The sequence below is a fragment of the Fukomys damarensis genome, unplaced genomic scaffold (genome assembly GCF_012274545.1).
Source record: "Fukomys damarensis isolate Sample0158 unplaced genomic scaffold, DMR_v1.0_HiC HiC_scaffold_11, whole genome shotgun sequence".
Lineage (NCBI taxonomy): Eukaryota > Metazoa > Chordata > Mammalia > Rodentia > Bathyergidae > Fukomys > Fukomys damarensis.
In genome coordinates, this window is record NW_022900923.1 from 25,084,831 (window position 1) to 25,098,703 (window position 13,873).

General features: G+C 40.3%; 1 protein-coding gene across 7 annotated transcripts in view; it reads right to left on the reverse strand.

Moving 5' to 3' along the window:
- Rgs8 (regulator of G protein signaling 8) overlaps positions 1-13,873 on the reverse strand; it is a 44,388-nt gene that overhangs the window by 9,810 nt on the left and 20,705 nt on the right. The window lies entirely within an intron of this gene.

The following is a 13,873-nucleotide window of genomic DNA, read 5'->3' on the forward strand; positions in this document are numbered from 1 at the left end:
CTTCTAGGCTCCAGCTTTGGTAGGGCTTTGTGGGAATTAAAAGAGATTATACCTGCAAAGTCCTCCCCAGGAATGTGGCTTTCCTCCTTCCCATTACAGAGGAGAAAGTTGATGTTGAAAAAAGCAACTTACCTGATCTCACACAATAATAACTTGTAGCAGGAAACCTTAAGATAAGGTATACTCTTCTCCTGATCCAAAGTAGTGACAATGCCATTCCACTAACTCATTCATTCATTAATCACTTGGATAACACAGGTATTCTGCTAGGCAATCACATGGCACTTGCCATCAAATGGCAGTTTGAGCCAAGAAAGCATAATTATGGCGATTCTGACATATTATGGTAAGTTATATGATAAGTAAAATACAAGCGGCTACAAAAGGATCTTGAGGGGGGTCAGAGGCCCCTCTCAAAAGAGAAGGAAGACCTGCAGTAGGAAGAGACTTGTGCATAGTGAAAGGAAGGGGAGGATAAGGAAGCTCTGCGAAAGAAGGAAGGGGTATATGGAGAAGAGAATTCAGGAAGAGAGAACTACATACACAAAGGCTAGAATTAAGGGAGTTTATTGAGTAATTACAAATACTTTAGAAACACAAATGTTTAATAGTAATAAAATAGATTTAAAAATACAAAAGAAATATTTGCATGCCTATGTTTATTGTGGGGCTATTCATAATAGCCTATATACAGAAGCAGCCAAGGTGCCTATAAACAGATTAATTGCTAAAAAAAAATACATCAAGCAGCCTATAAAAGAGCCAGAAAGATGGAAGGACTGCTCAATACTACAGAAGGCCAGGGAGATAATACTGCAAGAAGAAAGAAGGGACAAGAAGGGAGATTGTGTCCAATTCTGCCCAGAGGTCAAACCTGATAGGTCTGAGAGGAGTCACAGAGTCAGTGACGTGGGTAAGAACAGTGGTGGTGAACAGTGTGATGAGCCCTGGCCATATAGTAGTTAAGTTCAGAGGTGAATGAGAGCACAGAGTGGAAACAGTTCATTCAGATGTTTCCTGAAAGAGATTTGGCAGGCAGGGAATCAGAGAGATTGAACAACAATACTAAAAGGAAACATAAGGTCAGGAAACAGTTTTACTGTTTGTTTTTTTAAGACAGCCTTGAGTATGTTAAATCTGGATCTGATCAGAGAAGACTTGATGAGCAAGAGAACTTGAAGTTAAAGGAAAGAAAGAAGATAACTAGAGAAGGGAAAAAAAAATGTTGCCCTTAGGAAGGCAGAAGAAATAGGCCTGCAAAGCAAATTAGGGTGGTGAGAAAGGCTATGTAGGAAAGTTTCTAGTTTTAAGCAGGAAATTGAAGCTCCTTTCTGATAAAAGCAGGGGAAGGTAAAGGGGCCTAGGTAGAGAAGGCAGGATTTTATTTTATTTTTTATTTCTTTATTTTGGGTATGGGGCAGGAAATTTTATTTATTTATTATCTGCCATGGCTTCTGCTCAAGATTTTACAAAACTTCAACTCAATTTATTTTTCTAACAATGGTGATCCATAAATGATATCACTTTCATTTTGCCTAGGAAGAAACTAAAACTTACAAAGTGGAATAAATGGCCCAATCATACAACTAGTAAAAGTAGAGCCCAAGAGCCAACCAGTTGCAATGCAATATTGGAGAGATGTGTTTTCCAGAAAAAGAGGGAAAGAAAGGGAAAAGAGAGATCAAAGCATAAAATTATAGTATTTGGAAAAAAGACAAATTTTAGAGAAGAGAGACCAAGAAATGGAAGAACTTGTGTTTCTTAAGAAGAGAAGTAAGGAAAAAGTGCAGTGGGTAAATGCACAGAAACTGTCAGAGAAGAGACATTTGCGAGAGGCATGAAGTTGGACAGCCTTGATCTTCTTCATTAATTTATGGTAAGGTTGCTATAAAGATGCTAAGTTTTAAACACTGAGACTTCACCTCATCCCAGAAAGAGTGGCTGCTATCAAAAAATTAACCAGTAACAAATGCTTGCTGGATTGTGGGGAGAAAGGAACCCTTCTCCATTGTCAGTGGGAGTGTAGACTGGTGCAACCACTGTGGAAATCAATATGGAGATGCCTCAAATGACTAAGATTAAAGGTTCCATTTGACCCAGCCATCCCTCTGTTTGGTATCTTTCCAAAAGAATTTTAAAAATCATACCACAGCAATATATGCGCATCCATGTTTCTAGCGGCACAGTTTGTAATAGCTAAAACTTGGAAACAGCCCAATTGTCAATCAACTAAAGACTGGACAGAAGATGTGGATTTTTTTATAAAATAGAGCATTACTCAGCCATAAAGAATGAGAAACTAGAAATATTTACAGCTAAATGGATGCACATTGAGGCCATACTCAAGTGAAATTAATAAGATACACCTGTGCAAATACCAAATAGTTTCTTTGGTGTGAAAAACTAAAAGTGTAAATAAGGTTCAAATTATAAATAACGTTCATAGCTGATAATGTGAAATAGAAAAGGACTAAAGGAGTAAGGGATGTGGGAAGTGTAGGGGAAAGGAAATAAGGGAAAAGAAAAAATAGAAAAGGAAAAAAATGGAAACAAGGTCTTTGTAAATAGGGAAGGGTGGAGGGGGAGAAGGGAGGGCAGGGGAATGGGGAAAAAATAAGAACCAAGATACAGCATGTAAAGGTACAAAATCACAGTGATGAATGAAACTGTACTGTACACCTAAAAACTACCAATAAACAATGAAAAAAATAAAATTAAAACCAATACAATTTAGGAATGGGGTAAAATGCTAAGTTTTAGAGCTCCAGCATGAACAAATCATACAAAGTCACCACCTCACAGAACTGCCAGGCTGTCCTGGATGTAAAAGATATTAAGGAATAACTACAAGGGCAGTATTGCTGTGGTGGAGACACCTAGAGCGGGAAGAGTTGGGAAGAGATACCGTGGGAAAATGGCCGTGGCTGAGGTAGGCAACAGCAAACAGTAGTAAAGACCTAGACTTCAGGTTTCGGAGAGGATGATGCACCAGAAGAAGAGTGAGAACCTTTAACCTAGGAGTATATCCATCATTCAAAGACAGGACCCACCCAGGCTGGTGAATAAACCTTGAACCTGGAAAACATCAAAGATTTAGGAACTGGAAGTTGGAATCAAGAAAAGGGAGAGAAGGATAGAAGGAATTTTTTTTTAAATTGAAGTCAGAGAGGGATTTAGCTCAGTGGTTCTGCTGCCTGCCTTGCAAGCACAAGGACCCAAGTTCAATACCTGGCACAAAAAAAAAAAAAAAAAAAAAAAGAAGCAAAAAAAAAAATGAAGTCGGAGTAAGCATTTTCAACAACCACAGCAAGCATTAATGAGCACTTACTTTGGGCACCATATTAAATGCCTTTTGAGACTTATGGCACTTTTTCCTCGTGGCAAATTGATAGCACAGATCCTGATGTTTTCACCATTTGAAAGGAGAGAAAAATAAAGCTTAGAAAAGTGAAACAACTTGTTCAAGGTCACATAGTAAGTGGCAAGGATGGTGAAATAAACAACCAGCATCCATATATGCATCAGTGGTCTAGTCTCCAGGTCTGTAGGATTGTAGGGCCCACTGACAGCTTGGCCAGTGGATGTTGAGGTGAAGAGAGGAGCTCATGTATGGCAAGACAAAGGAAACCATTAAGTAACATCATAGATGGTGATATTTCCATGAAAGACAGGAACAAGCAGGATGATGAGAAAAGGGCAGAAGAGTATCTGAAAGTCGAAAGCACAGAAGCAAGGATGGGCATAGGCTGCAAAGTTTAAATGAATTACATTGGAAAAGTTGAGACTGGCTCAGTGGGGTGTGGTTTGGAGTAACTTGTGATGAATTCACAGCCAGCTTGGGTATTGCTGAACAGCTTCAGAGGGTCAGTCTACAGTCCCACCTGGGGCAGAAACACCACAGGTCACACTTGGAAGCACCAGTCCTGATCAGAGCCATATCCATAATTAGCTGTACCACCTTGGGCAATGCACTCACCTTCACTGGGTCTCAGCTTTCTCATCTGTAGAAGAAGGGCACTGGCTTTGGTGAACTCTCTCAGCTAGAGTTAGCACTCTGCCCCATGCCCCATCCTTAGACCTGCCTACTTCAGACACTGTTTTTGGTTGACTGTTTCCATCACCCTTATCACTGATATCATCACTGTCATAAATTGAGAACTTATTCCAGACCAAGTTCTGTGCTGTCCCCTTCATCTACATTAACAATTTTGTCTTTACATCAACCCTTTTGAAAGAACACTGGGGATCTGGAACCAGACAGCCTGAGTCTGAATTCTGCATAATCTTGGAAAGGTATCTTAACATCTTAACGCCCATCTGTAAAATGAGCATAATACCAGGAATTACTATATTGAGTTATTATCAGAATCAAATGAGCCAGTCCACAAAAAGTACATAGTACTGATAAGAGGTCAACAGATATTAGCTCTTAGATGAGTTTTGGTTTTTCTGTTTTGTTTTGTTTTGTTTGCAAAAATGGAAAGTAAAACACGGAACATTGAGTTGTCTGTGGTCTCTTGTTCAGTAAAAGAAGATGACTGGATTTGAGCAGATGAATGACTTCAAAGCCCTTTCCACCTGCCCCTTCTCTGATGATAGTTGGAAGATCTCAGAATGTCACCTCCCCCTACCATGAAAACACACTGAACACATGTATCCTACAAATGTGCCATTTGGCTCCAAGACCTGGAGATTTTCCAGAAGAAAGACATATGCCATCATCTTCTCTGTGGTGAGAACTGGAGTCATTAGGTACCACCAAGAACCTGGAATCTGCCTAAGTTTTCTCTCCTGCAGCACTGACATTCAGCCCTATCTTTGCTCTTTTTTTGTTTAATTCATTTTATTGGTACATTTTAGGTATACAATATAATGACATTCATCATTGGAAATTTGTACCTTTACATGATCTATCTTGGTTCTGTTTTGTTTCCCCCATTCCCCTGCCCTCTCCTCAACCCCTCTCTGCTCTTGCATTTATTTTTTTTATCCTTAAATTCTTTTATTGGTACATTTTAAGTATGCAATATTTTACATTCAGCATTGGAAACTTCTACCTTTACAGGATGTATCTTGGTTCTTATGTTTTCCCCATTCTCCTGCTGCTCTTGCATTTAGAGAACATAAAACCATCCTCCCAGAGATTCTGTGACACCTCCCAGAGCAGACAGGCATCTTTCCCAACCATGGACTGCAGAATGCCCATGTAAATATGCCTGCTCTTTCAGTCTTTCCCAACCCAATTGATGGCCTGCATTTCCAAGGCTGGTTCAAAGGGAGAAGGAGAACAAACAAAATATGGCACCTGGAAGTTGCTGGGATTTCAAGGGGAGAACTTAAGAGACAGAGAAGAGGAGAGAATGGCCCTGCTTCTGTGGGCCCTCCTGAAGGGTCTCAACCTAAGAACAGCAGCAAAAGATTGAAGCAAAGATGTCCTGACAGGCATAGACCACAAAAGCCTCCACAGACTGCAAACCACCCCTTCCCTCACCAACGCCCCCTTCTCTGCTTATCCACTTGCTCCATTCACCCATCTCTCAGGCCCAACCCCTCCCCATCTTTTCCATAGTCCCAAGGCTAGCACAGAGCAAGCAGGCCCTGGAAGGTCACTGTGGAACAAGGAAAGTGAGAAGGGTTGGGAGGTACCCACCACTGCAGGAGCAGGGCACAGAACAGATGGCGGCTGCAGGCTTCTGTGTACAGACCACATGCGCCTCACCTGGCCCACCTCTCCTGATAAGCAGAAGTGACATAGCAAATGAATTATGTGGGACTGGAGCCAGTGAGATTCTTTCCTTCCCAATCACATCTTTGCTCCCCTTCTATCCACCTCATACCTCCTCCCAGAAAGCTTTTCATTTGCTTCTTTCTCTGACTCCCCAGCATCTCACTCTACCCCTCTCCCTTCTCTTTTGTCCTCTGCCATTTTTCTCCCCATCCTCCCATCTTTCCCTGTCCCCTCTACCAGGACCCTCTCCTGGCCTTCTGCTTGTCATAAACTGCAGATGGTTCAAAAGGCAGGAAACTGGTTCATCTCTGAAAGGTTCAAAAGGCAGGAAACTGGCTCATCTCTCAAAGGCTCGGCAGCATCTCCAGGCATCTCTCATTACAAACTTGGCTATGTGCATTGGCTGTGTGCCTTCCGCCAGGCCGCATGCACCCTGCACAGGAACATGAGCCTCGGGGCTCAGAGCCCCACTCTGCAGCTTCTGCTGATTTCAAGCAACTAGGAAGAGTGACTTCTCTTTGACCCCCAAAGCTGTTCTTCAGGGGATTGGGTTCTGGCTCTGAAGCATAAGAGCTTTGGCAAGAGGTTTAACCTATCTGTGCCTCAGTTTCCTCATCTGTAACATGCAGATATGAACAGCACCTCCTCCAGAGGGTCACAGGAGTGTGAGTTCATACATGTAAACACACTCAGACACAGATCGACCCATAGACAGGGAATGCACAACCCAATTCATGTTAGTGACTGTGATTCCTGTACATTGTGGATTATCACAAAGAATATAACTTGTGCCAATTATAATCATGGCGACTTAAAGAGGATAGGTAGTGAGCAGTTTAAGAAATTAGGAAATAGGGCCAGGGATTTAGTTCAGTGGTGCCACTGCCTGCCTCACAAGTATAAGGTCCTGAGTTCGATCCCAAAAATAAAAAATTAGGAAAGAGGCCGGGGGATCTGCCTTGTAGTCGTTTCACTTTCATTTCATTTGAGTTTTCTTTGAATGACACTGTAAGGACTCGAGGTTCTAAAACACCAAAAATCTTTCTAAGATGGGTGCCTATCCAGCAGCAAGGGAAAGGTTTGTATCCTGGATTCCTGGAACAGTGGGCAGAATATTGGCATCCTTTTGAGCATCCACAGAATCTCCAAGAACACGCTGTGGCTACACATGCTGCCGGCTGTTGGCTTTCTCTCTCCAGTTCTTTGATGGAGGGTGATTACATAAGGAGAGAAACTGGGTCACTATGAATGAGCAGTGCAGCTGGTGCAGCAGGGAGGGTGGCTTAGGTAACAGGTCAAGGTCCAGCAGCCCCAATTTAGCAGGCATCAGGGCTGGGCTTGAGCCTAGCTCAGTTCCCAGGCTTGGAAAAATATAAGATGAGAATAAAAGATTCTTTTTTAGCTCTGTGTTTACCAAAGTGCTCTCCCAAAGACCAGAGTCATCTTCTATTCCTGATCAGTTGGAGAAAATAACCCAATGAATGGGCTCCAAGGTCTTTCTGAGATCAGAAAAGGAAAATTCATTTATAAAATCCAAGATAGATGTACTAGTAGTAAAGTCAAATCTTCTTTGATTGGGAATCAAGCCACCGCTTTGAAATTTGTAATGAGAACAGCATCAGGATTGGAGTTCTGTGTGTGTGTGTGTGTGTGTGTGTGTGTGTGTGTGTGTGTTATGAAATAAAGGCTTCTAAACAAATAACAGGGCTAAGAACGATTTAGATAGATTACAAATGATTGCCAATTAGAATACTTACTGGCAAGCAATTGGTATGCTAATATATTTCAGTCTTGTGATTAACATAGTTTTCTTCAATGATCTCTACTTTGTTAGTATATACATAGCAAAATGATATATTATGATTGTAATAGGACTTAAAGGCTATGAGACTTTTTGTGCCAGAAAAGAGTTGAAAGGCCCTATGATCACACCCTATGTTGGACACAAAGAATAATGCCCTGAGGTTGCATAGTTTATTATTCCTAGGATGGGGTAACCGAAGAGGAAGGAGACCTGGGGCCTTACAACTCCTATTCTAGTGTTTTATTCCTGTCCCATCAAGCATAAGCTGAGGCAAGTAATCAAAAAAAAAAAATCAAAAAAGAAAAAAAAAGTCAAAGCCTGTATTTGCAGCTACTATGAGACACTGGCAAGAAATTTTCTACTAAGAGGGGAGACAAAGGAGACATGGCCCTAATAAGGAGAAAGCTTAATATTCACAAATGACTCCTTCAATAAAGAAGTATTATAAAGCCTCACATACACCTATCAATAGCCTTAAGGATTTCAAAAATTAAGTACCCAAGAATATTTCTTAGGTTAGCTTCATAGAGGAATACTGTATGTATTCTCAAAGAGAATCATGTCAAATTCACCTACTAGGTTTTTTCTCTCACTCACTTGGAGGGGAAGTAGGAAGGTGTGAGAAGAGAATACCAATAGCTCAGGTGGCAAAGGGTGAGCAAAACACAACTCGAATAAGTTTTCTTGGTGACGCTATTGCTACCCCCAATCGGCTACTTCAAGCTATCATCAGTAGGATCGAGAAGCTAACACAATCCTGGGCATATGGGATACACAAAATGCATGTTTTCTCTGTGAATTTAATACTATGTTATAGCAAAAAACATTTTAAAATAACTAGTCCTTCAACGAATACCTCAAGGTACAAATCCACATTTAGCATTTGTGAATAGCAGTCACACCAAATTCTCATAACTGTCCAAGGTAAGTCTTATATTCCCCTTCTACAGAAAAGGAAAGTAAGGTTTATAGAAATAAGGTAATTTGCTTAATTTCACATAGCTGACAGAATGGGTGCTGGAAACTTATCCAGTTGCTTCCATTCCAACCTTTTTCAATACAGATTTTTGTTTGCTTTTGTTTTTGTTTTAGTTTTACCGGGGATCAAACTCAGGACCTTGCACTTGTGAGGCAGGTGGCAGAACCACTGAGCTAAATCCCTGGCCCTCAACATTCTAACACTCTTTTAACAGTTGCTACATAGAGACACTCCTTCTATAAAGGGTGAGGGTGCCCCCACCTCCTCAGTGCAAGTAAAACTTATCAATGTGGAGATAATACCAACGATGTAAGGAAATTCCTTTCCCACCACATCATATATATATGCTAACTCTTAGCCTCAGTTTCTCTAAAAAGCATACCTGCCATGTTTGTTGATGTACAGTATATGTGTAATATGTGACACATGATATACCAATAAAGGTCTGAGGCAAGTAGTTAGACATTAGCACACCTGAGAGACAAGGAGGGATGGGTGTCCAAAATAGCATGCATTGCCAGCTAAGTAAAGAAACAAAGACTTCAATGTATCATACATTTATAAACATTTGTTAGGTCTCAGACCTGAAGCAATCCCACAGAGCACAGTAGCATTTTAAAGTTACACAATGTGTGGAGTCCTTTGGATATCTGGCCACCTGGCCATCTTGTTCCAAAACAAGACATACAGCATTCCTGGCTTCCATAACCTATACAGCCCAGTGATATCAGGAAAGAAAATATTCTTTAAAGACCCTCTTGCCTTGGGCTGGTATCTGCTTTAAATTAAGAACTTAATCTTTCATAAATCTCTTACACAATTAAAGCCCCTGAGAAAAAACACTGACCATCTGAAAAGGGCAGGAAGACATTTTTCAGTTCCAAAGTAACTTTTAAGTGAAATGTTGATAAGCATTATAATTTCCCCTGTCCTCTGAACTCAAAAATAACTTTCATGTGCATATCCAAACCTGCACTCAGTACAGATGCACTCATGGCACTGCCCACCTTCTCCCACCTATAGTGTTATAGAAATAACACTATATATCTATTTTATAGAAAATTCTTCCTATACTTCTGCATGGCCATCTGGATGTCTCTACTAAATTGCTTTCACTGAGGGCACAAAGAAGCAAGGAACAAGAAAGCAAGAGGCCAGTGCCTCACTCTGTCCGGACCCAGCTTCCCAGTGACAAAAGGATGCTGTGCCTGTGGGCCAGAGAAAGCTGCAATATAAGCTATAGTCTCTTGGAAAGTGTTTTTTGGAAAGTCATAGCCATCTGCCCCACCAAAATGATTCAGATTTGTGTTTCACTGACTTGCTTTTGAGAGTAGTGTTTTTCCCACTTCCATGTGCTAGGAGGGCTTGTGGAAAATAGAACCCAAGGACCAACCCCCAAGGACTCTCAGTCTACAGGCCTGAGCAAGATGCAAAAATGTTCATTTCTCACCAGCTCCTGGCAGATGCTGGTATTGTCTTCTTTGGATCATGCTTTGAATAACACTGTTCTAGAATCTTCTGGCATGGAGAGGGACACAAGGGAGGGTTGTGTGATGAATGGAAGCCCAACCATTTTAACTATATAAATTCTAGAGCTAATGGCTATTTAGATAAATAACTTAAGGAATTTCATGAGCTGATAATTTAGTCATCTATTGTTGTGGGTTTTCTGCTTAGTAGCTGAATGACCAACTTAAGTCATTATAGTTTTGTATACCACAATTATTACCTCAAAGTGGACTACTATTTTTTAAAGCCTCTTTATGGGCTTTGTTTTCTCTGAGATAGATAACTATGCAAATACAAAAAAAGAAAAACAAAAACTTTCAATTGTCCCATTCCACTTGTCCCTAGCTTTCTCGGGAGCTGGCGGTCAGCATAGACAGTCTGTGCTCTGTACAAACAACTAAACAAGACTTAAGTTCCAAATAAACACAGTGAGGTGCTGTGGTCAGGGGAAAGAAGTGAGAGAGGAGGGGAAGGAACACAGCCTAAACTGTCCTTGTCATGAGGTAAAAATGGAAGGAATCTAAAAAATATGAAGGAAGGAGAGATGGAGGAGGGAGGCAAAGAAGAGGAAAGGGAGAAAAGAAGGGAAGAAGGGAGAGAGGGAAGGAGGGAACAGAGAGAGGGGGGATTTATTCAGTTATTCAGACTTTAGGACTGAATATCCCTCTAAAAGCTGGACAAAATAACAAACATGCCTGAAGTTCATGAAGAATACAAGTAGAAGACACATAATTTTGATCCTGTTCTGGAGCAACCTGTTACAAAAGATCTCCTATAAAATAAAAGTCTTCATTTTCCTGGGTATGAGCTGGAGAGAGTGAAAGGCTTACACACACACACACTTTTAGAGCATTCTACTTGCACAAGTCATAGACACTAAGTCTTTTCTGGATGAACAGGGAAAAAATGCCAAATTAACAAACATTAGAAATCCTTCCTAGTCAATGAAGCCACCAGCAATTTCACATTCAGTTTCATTTGTTAGTTTAAAAAGAGCCAGAGAGCACTTAGCAAGTGGTTACCTCTCAGAGCTTCCCGAGAACTGTTCTTCTTTGTACTACATTTTAAACAAATATGGTTGAAAATAAAATTACTCCAAATATTTGCCTTCCAGATATTTTTAACTTTAAGCCTTAAAAACTATTGAAGTTGCTTCCTTTTTGTCTGAGATTTGAACCCACAAGTTGCCTCGACAAGGAGGGCCCTTTGGTTCTTCTCCTGGTTGCAAAACCATTTCAGCTTTAAACCACCTGTTGTCGATGATCTGTTATTGCTCAGCCTTGGTGCTTGCCACATTGAACAACTTAGGACAAGGGAGTAGAACAGGATCTGGCTTCTGACGCATCCTACTCCAGACCCTTCATGGTATAGAGGAAACAGGATCTCTAAGAGGTTGAGGGGCTCTATCAAGGCAATCCAGCCATCCAGCAGCAGAGCTGGGTCAAAACTGGAAACACCAATCTGAATATCAGCCAATGTTTTGCATATAACTTAAAAGCATGTTCCTGAATGAAGTAGAAACCATGCACTAAAATAAAAGCAACTGTTCTACTCCCAGATCGATTAAGACTTCTAATATTGACAAGACAGAGATTAAGAGAAATGCTGAATGCCCACATTCTGTTTGAAATCTTGAGGCCACCTAGTGTGCAGTCAGCATACTGTATTTTTTCTGTTATTATTGGTACACATGCCTATCTTTTTAGAGTGCATTCTCCACCAGGGATGGATGAATGATGTCCTGTTTATCTCTGTGCCCCCTCCTGACTTCATAGCATAGATTTTACACATACTGATACTAAGCACATCATTTTCTAAACAAATGAATTCCCCAAACACCCAGGCAGAGCAAGGATTGCAAAGATGTTCTATAGATTGAGAATGGGAAAAAATAATCACCTGGAATTTTATTAAGTAGAAAATTCAGAGAGGGAAGCTGCCTAAGTATGGAGAATTACCAGGGAGTGGTTTCTAGACTATCAAATATTTTTCTGGAGCCCACTCAATCAGGGACTTGACTTCTTAGGATATTTCATTTCTTTCTTTCTTTCTTTCTTTTTTTTTTTTTTTTTTTTGAGACAGGGTCTCACTATGTAGTGAGACTGACCTGGAACTCACTGTGTAGCCCAGGCTGGTCTCGAACTCACAGTGATCCTCCTGCCTCAACCTCCCAAGTGCTGGGATTACAGGCATGTGCCACCATACCCTGTTATATTTCACTGTCTTAATCAGAAGTTCCACACACCTCAGCAATGCTGTCCCTCTTAAGGGACAAGTACTGGTGCAATCCCTCTGGAAAAGTTTAATCGGGCTAATTGCGTCACAATACCAGCCCAAATTAATTAGACTTTTAGAAAGTTGTCAACACTCTTTAAAGTAACCTGGGTATCAACTCTCCATAGCTTTCACCAAGTAGTAAACACTCAAGTTCTAAAGGCTTTAAATTCTACCCCAAGAATCCCTCAAAGATCCTTTTCTTCTCCAAGACATTCACTCTACTGTTTTTTTTTTATTTACATACTAAACAGAAATTAAAAATCAGGGGGAAAAAAAGCAGAAACTTCAGACTCCAAGAAAGATCACAAAACTTCAAGTTTCAAAAAACCTATTTCTGTAGTTATTTCACAAAGAAGCAGAGTAGTGTCGACTTGTAACCCCCAAGCAGCATCCCCGTCTCAGAAAAGTCTCACTGCATCCATGAAAACCCAAAGCATCCCTGCCAGAAGCAGAACCAAGTGTCTTCAGATCTAGAAATCAATGAATCAAGCAATTAAAATTAAACCTCCTGCCACATGTGGTGGCACACGCCTGTAATGCCAGTACTCGGGAGGCTGAGGTGGGAGGATCACCATGAGTTCAAAGCCAGCCTAGGCTACATAGTACATTTGAAACCAGTGAACTACAAAATGAGACCTTGTCTAAAATAAAATTTCTTAAATCTCCAGGCCTTTCACTGCAGCACAAATATATTTTAAACATCCAATCACTAATTTCTCTTCTATAACCTTGTCTATAATAGCTTAATATTAAAAATTGGCTGTAAAAATCACAACCTTACTCTCAAGGCACATTTATTTTGTGTTTCATAAGTAGAAGTATCACTTTGTAAGTGCACCACGCACTTACAACACATCTTTCAATAGAGTCCTGAATTCTCTAACTGTCCACTTAGTAACTATTTTTCATAGGCTGGTGGCAGGTAGGAGCAAGTATTTCTAACCCCATTTCAGAATGAGGAAACAGCCTCAGGGACCTGAACTAAGTCAATTCAGTTGTGAGGCTGAAATAGAAAATCAAACTTCAAGATGATCTTGAATCAAATCAAGCCAGAAAAGAAGGTAGGAATTGGTGGTGACACATGCTTAGCCATATGTGACACCAGAAAAATCATCAAAATAAACCTTATTTTTTTTAAAAAAAGAAGCATTACTATCAAATTCTAAATATTGTTGTTCATACATATGCCATTACTTTGACAAATTCATTGCTTGAGCTTGCTCTTTGGAGTGTGACCAAATGTTATATGTGCTGTTATCTACACTGCTTTATTTTTCTGCCTAAGTATAACCCATGGAATACTTGAAATGACTATTTGCCTCACAAAATTACTTGTTACACTATGTGCTTATTCTAAGATCTTGATTTTGATTTTACAATCTACTCAAAAACACTTGTTAATTAGTTTATTAGGAATTGGAGCAGAGTCAGAGGGAACTGTTCAAAAATTTGAAAGTAAGCTTACTTCTAACACCTCCTAAAAACCAATAGACTCCATCAAGAACACTCAACTATCTAGCAACTAAGATGGGTAGAATCTGATAACATAGGCCTGACTCCTACCTAATACCTTAAC